The sequence below is a fragment of the Megalops cyprinoides genome, chromosome 4 (assembly GCF_013368585.1).
Source record: "Megalops cyprinoides isolate fMegCyp1 chromosome 4, fMegCyp1.pri, whole genome shotgun sequence".
Taxonomy (NCBI): Eukaryota; Metazoa; Chordata; class Actinopteri; order Elopiformes; family Megalopidae; genus Megalops; species Megalops cyprinoides.
The window spans coordinates 17,008,174-17,026,361 of NC_050586.1; the positions used below are offsets into that span (position 1 = coordinate 17,008,174).

Sequence of the window (18,188 nt, forward strand, 5' to 3'; positions counted from 1 at the left end):
GTGGCACAACCATCAACGGTATTTAATATGAAAAGACACTTTCTATGTACACTGTGAAGACACATTGGCACATTGGTGAATACAATGCATGCAGTTAATTTCTCAACTGACAAAACGTCATGCTGGAATGACAGGAAGCTAAGATGTGAGTAATGAAATGAAAGGAATTAAAACAAATGCTCTGATGTGACAGATGTGATGGATGTGTGTATGAAAATCAACAAGGTGTGGAAAGGCAAAATGGCAGGCTTTGGGAAATTACAGCAGTGCTGACTGAAAGGTAATGAGCTATCACATCTCTTAGGTAACTGCAGCCCAAAATTAGCAATGCAGATGCAATGAAGACATGAAGATGTTCTGTCTTTGGGACATGAACAGCCAAAGTAGGCGGAAAGGAGCCTTCTGCTTAGAGATCTGTAGGAACAGATGCATCAACGCTGAATGGAAATTGGGAATATCACCCATGTTCTGTCCATTAGCACAGCATAGTCAGAACTGTTCCTGGAGTGCCAAAGTGATTTTTTTTGTTACATTATGGTTTTGATAACATAATGATATAAATCAGCCTAATAGCCTAATTAATGCTGGTGACCATGTGCTTGACCATACCAAGTTACCATATTATACTAAAGTGGCCTATTGGATTTGAATGAAACAACTATAATGCCAAAGAACCACTTTGGCTATTGTACTGACATAAAATTTGGTAAATACATTAACCCATGTTTAAAGGCATGCTGAATGCAAGTCAACAGAAAGCAGCTGCCATGCACACATTTTCAGCCTTCCAAAATATGCATAATTGCAACATTCTTATATGTTGCTGTTGCACCTGAAAATGATATATATTGCCTGGGAATGTGATAATAAAATCAAAATAAAAGACTTTGGAAATGGAGTCAGAGACATCTGAGTGATCAGGTGACAGAAAGCCATTCTCGCCTTCCAATGCTTTAATGGGCAAGAAAGCAATATCCCTGTTTTTCCATGTGGAGCACATTACAATGCACAGTAATTAGGGGACATAAATGACTGTTATAATGGTTTCCTCAAACATGGAGCCACAAATTATCAGTGGGAAGTAAATTTCCAAGAAAAAGGCTTGTATTACAGCAGACACCCTGGGGAGAAGCCTCATTCTCATACCATTAAGGGCCAGGCTCCATTCACACTGCTCCAAGTGACTACCGGCTGACTCACCATGTGGGATGTGTGGTTCTTTGGCAAACCTATTATTTGAGGGGATGAAACAGCTCAAGGAAACAGTAATGATCAAATCTAAAGCCTTCTTATTTCCATATTGTGAAATTGTTATATCATGAGATGGTTGTTTGAAAACTAGATGTAAATAAACACTCTGGATAAGGTCAGTAGCATGGGGCTTCAGATGCAGTCACAATATTGAATACTGTGGGAAATCAATGTTGAAAAAAACACACCTCTCACAGGAGGGACGGCGGAGGGGGGTTTAGACATTGACTGGCATAAGGGAAGAGTTGTGGCTGTGAGCCTGATCGTGCGACAAGACAGCAGGAGAGAAGTTTGTATTTCTCAACTGATTTTGAACAAATTTACTTTGTGTCTGTGTAACATGTAGTGCCAGATGTTGACAGATGGTAGAGAGGGAGAATTTTATGTGAATTGCTTAAGGTAAAAAATAAAAACCTCCTTGTGTCTTTATGATTTATGCCAATATGTCATCATACATATATTTTCAAGTATGTAAAATGCTTACCACTCCTTTTATATGTTCAATTTCCTGCAAATACTGCACTATGTATAATTACATATACATGCTTGATAGTAACCCTAGTTAAGATATTTTAAATGTATATGGTGTATTTTGACATGTTTGACACTGTGTTAGGAATATATTGTAGGATATATATATATATATATATATATATATATATATATATATTGTGTAATGTATAATCATTGTTTTTCGATTCTTTTATATTTTCTATATTTTTTCTATTCAATTTTTTGAAAGGTAGATTGTCTTTCAGGTTGTCAGAGTTACTTTTTTACTGCCAACAAACTTTATAAAGATAGTGAAACCAGTAAGACCTACATCTGTTTGTTAGCAGAAGAACATGGACTGTACTGAATGTGATGCCGTTTAAGTCTCAGGGTTTCCATTATCTGTGCATTAGAGCACAAAGCACGGTGAAATTGGGTTGTCAGGGAAGGCATTGTTATTTCAGTATTCAGGCAGCACCCAAAAAGAATACAGATCGCAGTGTACACTGGTAGGTTAATGAAGTTTCACCATATGAAGGTAGACATTGTTTTGCAGCACACTGAGGATTATTAGTTTTGACAGAGAAAGATTTATCGACTGGATCTACAATCAGCTTCAATTTGAGAAATTATACGCAATCGTTTTTGTTTCATTATCTCCGCTTATTCCCTCTGTGTTTGCCGCGCAGCATTCAATGTGACTCTGCGGCATTGGCTTATTTAAATTAATCGTGTGACTGAGAGGGAGCTGCGCTGCGGGGAGGCATAAATTAATAACCTCCCTCTGACTCAGGCTTTATCAGATCAGATTACATTTAACATCGTGCTGGATTTTAGAGGTCATTAAAAATAATGGCCAACCTTTTCAGCCCGTGCTTGATAAGAAGCGGGATTGTTCTTTACGATCGCCGCCCACGTAAAAAAAAAAAAAAAAAAAAAAACGGGGAAAGGACTGTTTTCGGGCCTTTGTGCATTCTCTTCTCTGAGGAGTATTAATCAGGCGTCCCTCAAGATGTGCATCTCATTGCCGAAGCCTTGACTCACAGTCATGGGCTGCCACTGCAAAGGACAGTCACGTTTCACACAGGTGACAGAAAATTCACTCACATGTGCTCGGTTCTGCCACGGTGTCATTTGTTGGGCCGAACAATGCAGCTTACCAAAAATAATGAGCTGTTGCTGCTCAAAGCTCAAACTACAAAATCAGCATGGCGAATGGATGGACTGAGATAATATTCCATTATAAATTTAGGCCCACTCTGGACTGCACACGTCATAGGAATGTGCGTCATAAAAATAACTTATGCTTCAATTACAGTAAGTGACCCCTTCCCTATGGCCAGTGCAGATGGAAAAAGTATGCACATGTGAATTTTTTTGCTACTGCATTGGACACTTCTTCTATTTGAAACATTCTGCGACATTGACCAATTACTCCATCCACACCCAGAACTCATTGGTTCCTGTAAATATCCTCTTTCCGGGAAGACAAGCACTGTGCATCAAAAGATGCAAATTAATTTGTGTCTATAACAGCTGAAATGTTTGCCGATGCTGAATTGAGGGGAAGGAAGTTCGAGCTATTATTAATAGCTGACTATGTCTCCTTTTGAATATTGCCTTGCAGTTAATCATTAACTAGAAACAAAAAAAGATCGGAAATCATGCACTTGTAATGAACATTTCATTGGTAAATCTCCCAAAGTCCAGCAGGTAATCAAATGAGTGATCTGAAACAAAGCAAAGGTACAATCTATGAGCTGCAATCTACCACTATGCCACTATGCCACTATGTATGCATTGTCAGTGTTGGGAAGGTTACTTTTGAAATGTAATAGGTTACAGATTACTAGTTACCCAGTTAAAAATGTAATAAGTAATGTAACTATTTTAATTACTTCAAAGTAATGTAGCTTATTACTTTTGATTACTTTTTAATTACTTTTCTAACAAATGTTTTAAACTGGGCAATAAAGCTGAAAAGTCCTAAAAACATACTTTTAAACCAGGCAGTGTAAACCTCACAACAGTACTCAACACTGATTGCTGGTTTTAGTGAGAATCTGCTTGTCTTACCGTCCTTTGTGCACAGGGCAAACCTTACAACAACTACTGTTGTGTGCCCAACAAAAAGCACAGTATGCATAGTTAGGACCATTAGTTTGTCTGTTGGTGCCCTGTAGAAATTTCACAACCCAATGACCTCTCCAAGTTAATATTTAATGAAAACACAATGCTGAATTAAGTTAGTGAGTGTTATTAGATCTCACATAGGCTACCTACATCACCTTCAAGGAGGACTAACGTTTGCTAAGATTTTCTACCAAAGGGTTCATAAATGGAGGTGCGGCTGTGCAAAAGGTGTCTGTCAGCTAGCTAGCAATTAATTTGTCATGAATGGAAATTAGACATAAATACTGTATGTAGCCTACTGGACAGGCACCAAGCAAAATATGAAGCTAAATTACATTTTGAACACACATAAATAACATGGTGGGGCGGGAGGTACTTTATTTTATCCGACCGATTGCATTTACATTAACTTACATGTAGATGTTTCCTCAGGTTTGACATTGATCATTTCAATGTTGACAGCATTTTCACCTCTGGTAAACAAGCTTTACACTGTACAGTAATGTGAGAGCCCTTTTCTGATTTCAGAAGGAAAATATTGTTGAATTTCCAGCACTGAAAGGCATTCTTGTCCAACGACATGGCCACCTGCCTTGGTGTGGGTCGGCTGATCGCAGGCATGGCAGACTCAGGTTGCATAGAGCAATGCGCATTGATTTGATTGGCAGACGAGAGGTGATGCAAATTCAAACAAGAGAACCAATCAAAAACAACACTCAACATTTGAGTGCATACTGCCAAATGGAGCTTGTCTAATTGTAGAGACAGCTCCTTGTAAGCCATCCTACCCTTGATGGTTTTGCAGTCAGTTTGTCCCAACAGCTTTGCTGATCTGCGCTGTCTGGAAATATGCCAAAAGAAGGCATTCCTGTACGGTGAAAAGATGCAAAGCAACAGAATGAATGTTACATAAAATACATACATACAAATACATAAAACATTAGCCTTTATAGACTTAGTGTTTTCTGGGTAAAGAAAATGCTGTACTTCTTTATTTAGCCTTGCATTGCAGCTCTTGCATTGCAAACAACCACAGACTGTCTCCAAACAACTGCATACTACTGCTGTGTATTCTTCTACAGTATTGCTAGCTGCTATACTTCATTTAACATCGCTGTTTCAACAATGGACAGAGTTTTAACTGAGTTTTCTAATAAGTATTACTTTTGATGAAGTAGGGATTGATCTAGCTAGCGAGAGAAAGGCTATGAATAATCTAATCATTTCTTGTCACATCACTAGCTATTTACACTAGTCTCCTCAGCAAACACTTCCATCTATAATCACAATGTTAACATCATCATTTTAAGAGAGTTTGCAACCTAGGGCTAATTTGAAAACATTTTATTGAGCTATTTGCCTCAGACGAAGTCAGACGAAATCGCCTAATCACTATTTACCTTCAGGTCTGCTGTGTGAATTTCATTCAAGATGGAGGCGCGGTGGAGCTATGAGGTTTTGCTGACAGTTTGAGGATCCAATGGAGTTACGAGATTTAGTCACAAGCTCTTTTTAATACTTTTCATTGGCTAAATTTATTTGTAAAACCCACATACAGATGTAAATGGTGACCAATAGCATTGATTTATGAAAAAAATAAAAATGATTAAATATGGAGATACGAGGTTTCCGTCCGACTGCGATGATATTCTACATATAAGCTTTTTACAGAAAAGAATATATCCGGATGTAACGCCTTTGTAATCACCAACATTTTGATAATGATAATGATAATGATAATGATAAGTAACTGTAATTTAATTACATATTTTTTCCTCAGTAACTGTAACGGATTACAATTACATTTATTTTGTAATTTAATTACGTAACGCTGTTACATGTAACTAGTTACTCCCCAACACTGTGCATTGTACATATAGATGATGGATATAATATAAGAAAAGACTGTCTTTATTACCAGCACATACTGTATGTGTGCAGTCTGTAAATGGTGTCAAACTACAATGCTGTACCTCCAATGCCACTGCATCTGTCTATCGTGTTGCTAAATTGGACTGCCAATGCTTAATTGGACTGCTTTATGTTTGGCAGATACCATTTAAGGATACACTTTGGTTGAACCAAAACACTGTTGATCTCAGCAGTCATTTACTTCACTTACTTTTTCGTGAAAAACCAGTACAATGCATGCCATCACAGCAGTTGTAGCGAGACCATGTATCTTAAGAAATTAATTATAGAAAAGCCAGCAAGCCTACCAACTTAGCGCTGCTGTGATGAAAATGACCATGAAGCAACCTCATAGGCACAATCCACACCAACAGCCCCTAGGCCTATCCACTCAATCCAATACGTGCCATTGCTGGGATAGTTCAGCAGAAAACGCTTGGCCAGGTGTAGGCTGAGGTCACCTGCAAACTGCAAATCAATAATCTTTCAGGGGCAAAAATGTCAGAGAATTGATAGAATAACCTGACATGTGCAACATACTGATGGCTTTAGCCCAGACATTATAAATGTTTGGCAGCTGTAACCTATAATCTGTATTTTGATTACTGGGAAATTTTGATTTCAAGGTGTTTATCATCAGCCCAGTGTGTCCACATACAGTAACATGACTTGATAATGTCTGCTATACACTCACTGTGATGTTGCATATTATGCAGAGACAAATTATGTATGGATTTGTAACTGCCTTTATTAATATTGACCAAATAGGAAATATTTCAGCAAAGTGTGCCAGGGCAGCTTTTTCTGATTCTGATCTAACATAGATAAAGTACATGATTAAAAAATAAATTCACATTAGCATCCCACAACATCAGTGTCTAATGGCTTTAATCTGAACCATCTTGCTTTTAACATCTCTCAAACCTGGAGTTTTCAAGTGGCCCCTTAATTGTGGCTGAAATACTAATGGAGAACCTTTAGATTTTATGTGTGATTCTGTCTTTGGGGTAAAAGGACTGTTTTGAGATTGATGTATCTCTTTGTACTGAAAGAAGTTTTGTAAAGCCGGATGAGTCAGTTGAATTAAATAAGACCCACCTCTACAGCACTTATACCTCATCTATCTGGGTCATGCTGATAAGCACAATTTGGTGTTAATACATCTTACGGAAGAATTGAAAATTTGTCATATACAAGCAAAGTCTCACAGCCCATGGGGATGGCATTTTAATAGTTTTATCTCTTTCTGATGCAGTAGGTCTTAAAATAGGTAAACACAGGTCCCAATAAAGCACTTTTAAGAGCCAAAGCAGCAGTAATGTTTTTATGAATTCTTGATATCAGAACAGGCACATGTTTGAGAGGATCAAAGAGAAACAACAACCACCATAAACATCACTCAACAGAACCTGTTGAGGACAGATTGTGAGTTTCACCAGTTTTTACACATCCTATGGGTGTCTAATTATATTAAAATATACTTCAGTAAAAATGTAATTATAAATCACACATTTATAGAATGCCCTGCACTGCTGCAGTCCATGATTAAAATTGTTTACCTCCACTCTGTTTTATTCAGTCTCAGAGTTTTACAATTACTATTTCTCAAAGTTCACTGCATCCAGGTTTGCATGAGTCATAGCTGTAGCAGGTTAATGTTGTAATGTGCGATTACCTGTCTACTTTTAAAAATATCATTGAAACGATGCATTGTACTTCTTGATAAGTTTGCATGTCCTCACACCAGTTGCCATAGCAATTTGTGAGGGACTGATGCATGTTTGGATGTGGTAAGTTGTGCTCAGTACACTCCATTATCTCTAAAAGTATTTCAGATGCACTTTGAACCCCTACTTTGTGAGTCACTATGGGTATGTATATCTGCTAAATGACTAAATGTAAATTGAGCAGTTGATTCAAGTGATCCAGCCATCATGCTAGTTAAGGAATATACTGAAATTAAATATTTATTCCTTGAAAAATAGAAATATGCTGTAGAAATCACTTTAGACTGATTAAAATGGAATTCATTGTTTCATGTATGAATTACTGAGGAAACCATTTTTGGACTTTAAAACTTAATTTTGAAGGCATACATTGTCAGAGGGGAAAATGCCTCGCCTTGCACAATAGTCAGTTGTAAACCTACCTGACTTTGTGTTTGTTTTAAGAAAGAGAATGATGTGATTAGCAATTGCAATAGTGAAACTGCAGCTGAAACATACAAGAGGCCCAGAAATTATTCATGTGTAAGTGACCACTATGAGTATGAATAAGCAGTACATTGTTGAGTTTCACATACTTATAGGCTTGTATACATCAATGTGATTAGGCACCTATTGTTTATCAAAAGAACATAACAAAGAGCATCTTATGGTTATGACTCTTTTTTCCAAAAATGCTGAACAGAACCCTCGCTTTGCTCACTTTCGGCTTTTTTTAAATAATAGATCTCCACTACTCCGTTATATTGCATTACAGAATATAAATGTCCTATACATTATTATTATTAACTGTTTTTTGGTTTTGTCAGGGAAGGGTATGAGGTCAAAGATTATATAAATCTGACTATCAAATATGAAAATGATACAACTCCATATTAATATGAATGCATGGTGGCATATGACAGTGCTTTGTATGTAATTACTGTGTTAGAACACCCATATACAATTTTTGGTTGTTATTAAATGGAACACAGAGCTATAGGAAGCCATCCTTCGAGAACAGAAAACTTGGAACAACATGGCCAGGAAATGGAGTTGTATTTAAAGAAACAATACCTTTAATCAATTTGTATAAAAATATGAAATAACCTAGCTAGATAAGTTAGCCACTTAATTAAGTTAGCCACTAAGCTACTAGGGGCAAAGTACTAAATGTGTCCTATCTACCCAGCAATGGGACATGAGTTGATAGGTTCGCTAAATGACTAGCTAGCTACTTTGGTAGCCATATCACGTAACATATCCAGTGTTTAGGAATTGTTCACTATAGAATCAATATAGCGGGAAGCGACATTTAATCATAGTGGTGTGTTTTTTTTTGGTCTCACTTTAATTAGCCAGGTAGCAGTGTAATGTAATGGTTAATGAAATTGACTAATTTCATAGGTGTGGTGAAGACTGTTTTCAATTTAATCAATAAAGCTTATAATTAATCCTGGCTCTCTTCTTATATGAGATTTAAATATTTGATGACCATAAAAAATTAGCATCCACTTTATAAAGGCAATGACACACTTGCTAGGTGTATGCTATTACAATTATTGGCACACGGTGATGCTGACAATATTAGGCTTCACCTCATACTTAGTGAAAACAACACTATTGTGGCAATAATTGCAAAAACGCATATCCTCAAGTGTTATTGCTTTTATAACACGTAGCTGGCCTCCTGGCCGCTTTTTATTTAGATTTAAATTCAACAGGGAACTGTAGTCTTTCAGAATTGCCTTGAGACATGGAAGACCAGATGGAGACTTGTTAGGGTATCAGTGTGTGGTTTATGCATTGGATTTTATAAATTGAGCATGAATACCTAGCTAACCAAAATGAAAGAAAAATAATATAACCTACTCTATGGGGAAGGGGATGACAATGGAAATGCATATATTGTGATATGTGCTTTTTTGATGGGGTTTTCCATTTTTATGTTCACTGGAACAAAACTGTCTTATTGCAAGGCTTACATCACAGACTGGAGGGATATTGTTGGGTCTAGGGTTACAGGATGTGTTTCAGAATACTCAGCCATGCATATAAGCTGGATTGCCATATCTAAAATGGACCTCTCCTCATTCTGTAAAAAAAAAAAAAAATTGTGACACAGAATATGCTGCTTTATACCACTCACAAAAGTCACTGATGCTTTAAAATGCTATATCACAGCTTCCATTTGCTTTAGTGTTTCTATATCACACCACATTACTTTGTATTTTTTTTACATTTTAAAGCTTCAGTGAGTTCTGTGGGCTATTTCAAAAACTCCTTCAGCAGTCCCATAAATTGCTTCATGAATTTGGCCAATTGTCCCTTAATTTGTCACACTTCCTTTGTGTGAAAACAAACAATGGTAAGCCAAATTTAAATTAAATTGCAATACGGAGTATTTCCTCTTGTCCCAAGGATTCTTGTCCCCCTCTAGGCAACAAGTAAAGTACTCCAAATATAAGAAAACAAACAATTGTTTCAATTTGCATACTATACATACATAAGTATTAAAAAGAATGACTGACTTTGTCTTAAACTACTTAAATTACTCCTAAGCAACTCATGGAAATGTAAAATACAGTGGTTTAACAACAACAATGACAACAACAACAACACCAACAATAACAATAATAATAATATTAACAGTAATTCAAGTTTTTCTTTCCCCAGGATCATTATTAATTAGAGAATTGTTAATTGTCCTATTGTGTTATTGAAACCTCAAGCTTGATACACCACTTTATTTTGCTCCCAAAATGTATTCCATTAAACCTCTGCAAAGCAAAAAATACACAATGAGTATGCGTCAGAACAAATGATTGAGGATCTGAAACAGCCAAAAAAAGGAACATTGGTTGTAATCATGTGGGTGTCAACCACTGAAAGCCTATTATTGTCCCTCTAATTAAATATGCAGCATTGCCACCTTAATGCTCACAGGCTAACTCTGCCAGTGATAAATGCCATCAAGAGCTTTGGATGGTAAAGAGCACAGAGAAAAGGCATAGTCTTGCCCATCGCTATGAGGTGCATGATGAGGTGCAGACAGAGATTAAGTGTTTTTTTAAGGTTATACATACCAGTTTGTGATGCCAGGCAAGGGATATTAACTGTCCATCTTTTATTAGTCCTGACACATGGATATTTACATATTTGTGGTAGCCTGGACCCATGGAAGGTTTCAGGTGAACAATGCAGAAACCCATTCAAAACTGAGCTTGTAAAAGGCAATTTAAGGAAGGCTTTGAATGGAAGTAATGTCTTCTTGCTATGCATTGTCTGATTCATACAACTGAACTGACATAATAACAACACAGCAAAAATGCAAAAACAAGCATTTTCCACCAAAAAGTGTCACTTTACATTTGCTCAACAGATGCCCTTATTTGAACTGACATAGTTTACATAATTTACTGACGCAATTCAAGTTAAGCCCTATGCCCAAGGGTACAACTGCAGTGGCCCACCTGGGAATCAAACTGGCTTCCTTAGGGTTATAATCCCTTCATTTTAACATATATGCACAATGTTGTGTTACAAATCAAAGCAATGGGTGAATCCCATGTCAGTGCAAATGCTGTGAACTTTCTCTTTCTAGCTCTTATATCATTATGGTTCTACAGTTTTTAAAATCAAGTCTGATTTAGCATAAATTCATGTAACAGTAATTTGTGAACTGTGGTCACTGACATTATGCTTGGCCTAACTAATGCATTGGAATAGGATACAATGAAAATACAAAACTTGTATGTATGGTTATTAAAAAATAGGTTTGTTAATGAGGACATAGACTTTAATTAGTTGAGAACCCTCCTGTCATCATTCAAATTTATCTTCCTTTTTCCTCCAGTCTAAATTGCAGGCATTTGACCTATTTATAAGCAGCTGAGGGTAAACAAAAGACTGAAGCATTTCCATTCAATTATGATTAAGACTAATAAAATGTGTGGCTGTGAAATTCTGTTTATAGGACCTGGTTGCATTATAATTGCACCTGGAAGACCTTTAATGGGATATTTCATTATATATAGCCTACTATACTATACTATACTTATAGTATTGCACATACTATACTATAAATACTATATTTATTACAAATGAGAGCTGCCTTTTCCTTGTTATTTTCTGTGGTCCTCTAAAAAAGGTTTCATTTTGGTCTCATACATGTGACTGTGGTGACTGTGATTTTGACTCAATCATGTTTTTATTATCAGTTGTTACTAGTAGGAAAATTGTTATACAACACTTTTATTCCAGCATTAGGTGATTAAAACATTCTGAATTGATTTTTGAAGGCTTTTACAGATGTAGAACTAATCAAAGCTGTGTATACATCAATATGATGAGAAAACATAATTGGAAAGACCCCTTGTGGCAGGTTATTGGTTCATGTTTCATGTTCATCAGAAGCAGGGAGAGAATGTTTCCCGTGTCTTACTCCACAGATAATCAATCTCATTACTTCAGAAGGTCAAGCTCTGACTCCAACCTGCACATATATGCATGCACTCACACACATGAAAACAGAACATACTACAAATGCAGCTCAGGTTTTTTTTCTCAAGAAATCATTTCAAAGGGATGCAGATAGAGACAGATCAGACTACAGGGTGTAAACCTCCAGCATGAACCATTACAGTAGATATTGTACAGTATGAGAAAACATTTCTTTGGTTTAAAAGAAAATTCCTTCTTCACGAAAGAAATAAAACCTACTTTCAAGCAGGCACACTGAATACTGGACCCACAGCAGTCAAGACCAATTTGTTTCCCATATAGAAGATCAAATAATGACATCAAGGGGTACGAGGCAAAAAGGTTTCAAACCTCAGGAGATAACAATCAAATATCTGCTAATTTTCTAGGCAGGGGAACTCCATTCTATAACTAGCTATCATGGCATCTTTTCCAGTGAGTGAAATTGGGTGGTTTGGCAAAAGTGGCCTTCACCACTGACAGTTACAAGATGTGTAGCAGCGGGAACTAATGAAAAGAGAAGGGGAGAGAGACAGAGGGGTGGATGTGGCAGAGTAACAAGACAGAAGAGACATTTGCAGCAATGAGATAGTGACTGAGAATGGCACTGTACTGAATTACAGAGTGACCTTCTGCTGATACAGCACATTTGGAGTACATACAGTGTAAGATGACATATTAAAAGAGGAAAACACCACATTGTATTATGATCTTGGCATAAATAACTTTAATTTTTGTGATTCATTGTTCTCAAATGAAATACATGTAGTGTAGTTTTCCCAGGATTCAAAAGAATGCATTATTATTTACTGCTCTATAATAACAGGTCTGTTAAAACTATAGTATTTTGCTTTATCTGCTGAAATGAATGTGATCATGCAAGTATTAAGGTAAAAATGACATTAATGATGCAATAAAACATTCTTATTTAATCCTATAGATACATGTTAAAATGAATCTACACTCAATTAACTTTAATATGGCTTATGAGCATCATAGTACTGTGTTGTTTATTATTGTTGCATGATCATACAGCAACAAAATAGTAAATGCACAGACGTATCCTGCAGCAGTAAAATAAGCTAGTTTTTTTTTAAACTGCAGCATGGTCTTCAAAACACAATTGTTAATGTGCCTGCAGAGAAAGAAAGATCCTTGCACAAGTTAAAAGTGTGAGAGGGGTAGAGGGAAAAAAAGATGAAAATCCATGTGAGGACTGCAGAGAGGAGAGGAACCTGGCCCTGAGGGAGAACTGATGGTACAGCATGACATTTTTAGGGCAGCCGCAAGAGTTATAGATGAGCATCAGATGTTATCCATTACTCTTTGGAAATTGTTAAAAAACAAAAGGCACAGAAAAAACCCCACAACATAGCATTAATTCAGGATCACTAAACAAGGGCAAAAGTGCCTTTAAACCATGCTGATAGAGAGTGAGGCTCCATGTGATGCAATATACCCGCAAAGACACTGGCTTTAAGTGAAAGGGGGTAAGATAAAAGGGGTGATTGTTGTGAGTGTGAGGTGAGTAATTACCCTGAAAAATAAGTATTACAGCTTTATCAGTGGCAGACATTAGGCAGTTATAATTTCTTTTTAATCATGGTAATTTATTTTCTAAGATTTCACTTCTTTTAAGCAATTTAGTTCAAGCAAAATTTACCTTTATTCTGTTCCAAATTACTTCTCTTGTCTGACTTTGCATATTTTTTCCTTAGGTTTGTAATTTCCCAGAATGGGAACTTACAGAGATTTTTTTCACCACATTTTGCTGTGACTTTGAAGTCAATTCAGTTTGACCACTTACTCAAGTCACCATTATGCCTCATCACCTGAAATATGCAGTATGTTGAAGCAAGGATCTATGAGAGGCCCCATGAGAGATAATTCATACTTGGTCTCACACACAGCATCATAATCTCACACGTACACCACTATACTCTTACACAAACACTGCTATACCCTCTTACATGCACAATCATATACTCTCTTTTATTTACTATCATACTCTCATACACACAGAACTGTTCTCTCTTGCACAGAGAACTATAGCTACTTATACACACATTATATGCTTGCATGATAGTCTGTGTAACAGAGGATAATAGTATATGTATGCAAGTATGGTTGTATATGTAAATGAAGTTAATGGTGTGTGGGAAACAAAAGTCTATGTATGAGAGAATAATATTATATTTCAAACAATAATAGCATATGTAAGAGAAATAAATAGTACATGTGAATGCAAATAATCATTCTGTAAGGAACACAATGACAGTGAATGTAAGACAGAATGATATGATATGTGAATTTGAATAATTGTTAGTGTGAGAGAGTTTGATTGAAACCGAAGAGAGTTTGATTGAAACGGAAATAGTACTAAATTCTCAGGTCCTGATTGGTTATGCGGGTTTTCATGGACATGGCCCGCCTTCCCAATCATGATTGATATGAGAAGATGACCGGGAATGACTCAATGAAGCCATTGGCCTCTCAAATAACATTTTACACTCTCCAACTGTTGTCACAACAATGTCAGTAATGTTGGATCAAAGTCGACAGCCATCAGTGGTGTACTGGCCATCGGGCATACCGGGACAAATCCCAGTGGGCCGCCGCATCGGTGGGCTGGTGGACCGCCAAAAAATCCATAAAATTTTTACTGGCCCTGTATAGCTGTATATGATACGCGATGATATAAAAGTTGCTACATGACGTATATTCAGAAGAATATAATTGGTTGTAAAGTCCATGTACATTAACTAATTAAGAGGTAGTCTCAGTTGTAGACAGAACTTGAGAATCAGAGCCAAATATACTTTAATTCCCAAGCACTATTCCCCCAAAATTTCTTTCTCAGTACACCCCTGACAGCCATCCACAGGGGCCTCTTCTAACGAGGAAATGTGACGGATCTTCAGAGCTGGATCATCAGGTGTAACGTTATCAGGGAGTGCCAGTGGCACTTTGTCTGGAGCTAGCCTTAATGTGAACCAAGTGATGCGACCTCGATATCAAACTCAACAGTATTTCGATGGATGAAGAGGTGAGTTCGTTGAATAAGGTTGATTGTCCTGCTATCAACGTATCCTGTTCTGTAGTGTGTTTCTTTGCTTTAAAAAATCCAAGATATCTCAAGAAATACTTTATGTTAAAGGCTCCTGAGTGTGAAGGTCTTTGGGTCAAACAATGGACACTATGTTAAAGATAGGAGATTGATAGCTGGATGAATGAACTGTCCAGAGCCAGCTAGAAAATTATTGTGCAAGTAAATTTCATATCCACTGCTGGTAGTCTCATTGCTTGTAAAATGCAATTAAGTACAACATCTATAATGATTGCTGAACAATTTGCTGAATATATTATAAAGCTATTTTTTTCTATGTCATCCAAAATGTTATTGCCCCATGCTGGGAAATATCCTTTTCCAAGTGTAGGTCAAGCCTGGGTATTCTCCATGGGCATGAACACACAAAAGGGAGATTTGAGGATTTTGTGAAGCACAAGACTCTCTCACAGATGGCAAAAATGGCCTGTTTATCTAATCATCTTAACCATTCCACTTTCAAAATCTCTTTTATCCATGCGTTTATTTCAACTTCAAAATTTTGTGACACTTTGCCTTTTGTCTGCAATCAGTCAGATTTATCACTTCCAGGTGATCTGACAGCGATATGCTGGCTAAATTCAGAGCAGGACTGGATTTGAAATGTCACTTGTTTGTTTCATGAAGCTGAGTGGATGTTAAAACCATACATCTCAAATATGCATACAAAATACCAACAACAACAGCAAGAACAATATTTTCCCCTGCTGAGTCCTGATGTAACAAACAGCCTGAACGTACAGCCTGTGCAATGTTACATGGTTCAAAGAGCACAATTCAGTTGGAGATAAACAAACAGCCATCAAGGAACCAACAAACCATCCAACCAAACAGTAGACAATATATTATATATTTCAGCATAAGTGCACACTGTCCTCCCATGAATATGTACAAACCTCACATGACCAAAACTGTCCAAAATAAAAGTCTTCCCAAACATAACAAATGGAAAAAATGAAACAATCAGAAAACAAAACAGAAGAAGAATGTTCGAAAATGTACAACCAAAAAAACTACAAAACTACACAAAAACTAAAAATCTCATACGCATAGAATGTTGTTTCAGCAGCAACATCTGATCTGAGACCTCAATTATTCCATACAGTCAGTCAATATTCCCAGGATTTGATGCAGCCAACATATAGACAAAATATCTCCACTCTCCCTAAAGAGATGCATCCATCCAACAAACCAGTCTCCTCAACTGAGTCAGGGATATCAGTTACAATCTTGTACAGCAAAGTAAATGAAAGAATCTCATTGCTTTTGACATTTCCACAAACAACCAATTTCGTAAATCTAATTACTTCAAAACTTCCCATAAATGAAGGAAGTCATGATAGTGAATTTGTTCAGAAAGAAAATGTGAAAATGTGATATCTAAATTGTAAGCACAGTGAGTGAGGCGTTCTAGAGGAAACACCTCATTGCTGTGAAGTGCTGGGTATTGTCTGCAGTCACATGCACAGTGTTGAGGTGATCTGGGCAGGGTTGAGGGGGAGAAGGGTCAGACTTGGCAGCAGAGGCAGACTTAGATGTTCAGAAGGTTTTTTAAGTCTGTCTTACCCATCTTAGCAATCAGGTTGTCATAGATCTTGACGAGTTCCTTCATCTCTTGATTCTTCTGATGGAGGGCTCTTCCCATGGACTACACCTTCATCTGCTGTTTCTGCAGACCAGCTTTACGAGCCAGGCTTTTAAATTGGCTGTGGAGTGAACCATAACGATTTCCTCACTGGCCTTGTCTAGTTTCTTCTTGGCTGAATCGTAAAGGTCTGGTAGTGTGCTCTTCCCATTTCACCCTGGCCAGGCACTCCTTTGCACACTTCCCCAGCATCTTATCATTTTTCTTGAAGCCCTCGAGGACAGCCCTCAAGTTCTTGTTCCTCCAGAAGAGGTCAGAGAGGGAGCACTCCATGAAGTTGAGGTCAGCCAGAGCCTGTTCTTTCTCCATGGTCGACTGCTGGATGCTCTTGTGGGAGCTCATGGCAGTGTTCTCAGTGTCATCTGTCATCTGTGCGAAAGTTTTCTCATATTATACCACAGTCCTCATTTCCTTGATCTCCTGTCTGCTGTCTGCATGCCTTTCCTTCTATTAATGGGCCCCAGTTTCTTTGGTTATGATCTTTTCTCTAATCAGGGTGAGAACAGTTGCTTTGTCAGACTCACTGGTACAGAAGGTATTGAGAACTGCCCTATTTTTGTCATGGCTATCGCTAACTGCTAGCTTTGTGCTTTTGGCTCTGGCGGGGTCCTCATAAGAAAAGAAGAGGTCTTTCTCCCTTTGGCTATCTGTGATGATTTATATCCACTCCTTCACCAGTCTGTGGCCTGTAATGGTAAAACATGATGGTGCAGCCGAAGAACTCTTCTTTGGGCTCAGCCTTGTCCCCCTTGCCTAGTTTCTGCCCTGAGATAGATAACTTCTACTCGTTGGTGATGCGGCCCTCATGGCGGACGATGTCGGAGAACTGGTTAATGTTGAGCTCATGCTCCTGACCATAAATTTCCAACACATGAGACTGATTTTTACTTCTCATATTTCTTCACTTTGCACACACTCGTGATTGTCCTGGACTTTTTAGTAAATGTAACCATTTTCGGTTATCTAAACATACCACTTCTGTGGAGCTAAACCAAACCTATTTCACCTGAATGTGTAATCTTAAACACCACAGTTCAGACATATGGCCGTGTTATGCTGAAACCTTTGATAAATTGGATATAACCAGAAAATTGGTTGCCTGGGGCCTGGTCAGGGCTGGATATCTCAGCTTCGAGAGCCACTGCTGTAAGACAAAACATACAATATGTCAACTAAACATTCATTGTACTTGATATAAAGTGTCACAGTATATAGCTGAGAGGGTTGAAGATACTACAAAAACCACAATCAACAGGTGTTTGGAGGTTTGTGAGTGAGCAAAAGCAAGAGGGAAATATTTAAGGATCTCTGGGGATTTGACAAAATGTGCTAAGATGCATTGCTTTCACCTGACCTTTCACACAGCGATATATCTAGTGTTGATAAAGTCATCCTGTCCTTATCTTATTTTGTACTTCTTTGTATTTGACAGGAACATGGCCCTGACATTTCTCTTATTGGATTT

The 18,188-nt window shown here is 37.4% G+C and overlaps 1 pseudogene; it reads right to left on the reverse strand.

Annotated features, from left to right (window-relative positions):
• Positions 1-16,609: 16,609 nt before the first annotated feature.
• On the reverse strand, positions 16,610-17,618 carry LOC118776133 (annotated as a pseudogene).
• Positions 17,619-18,188: the final 570 nt, after the last annotated feature.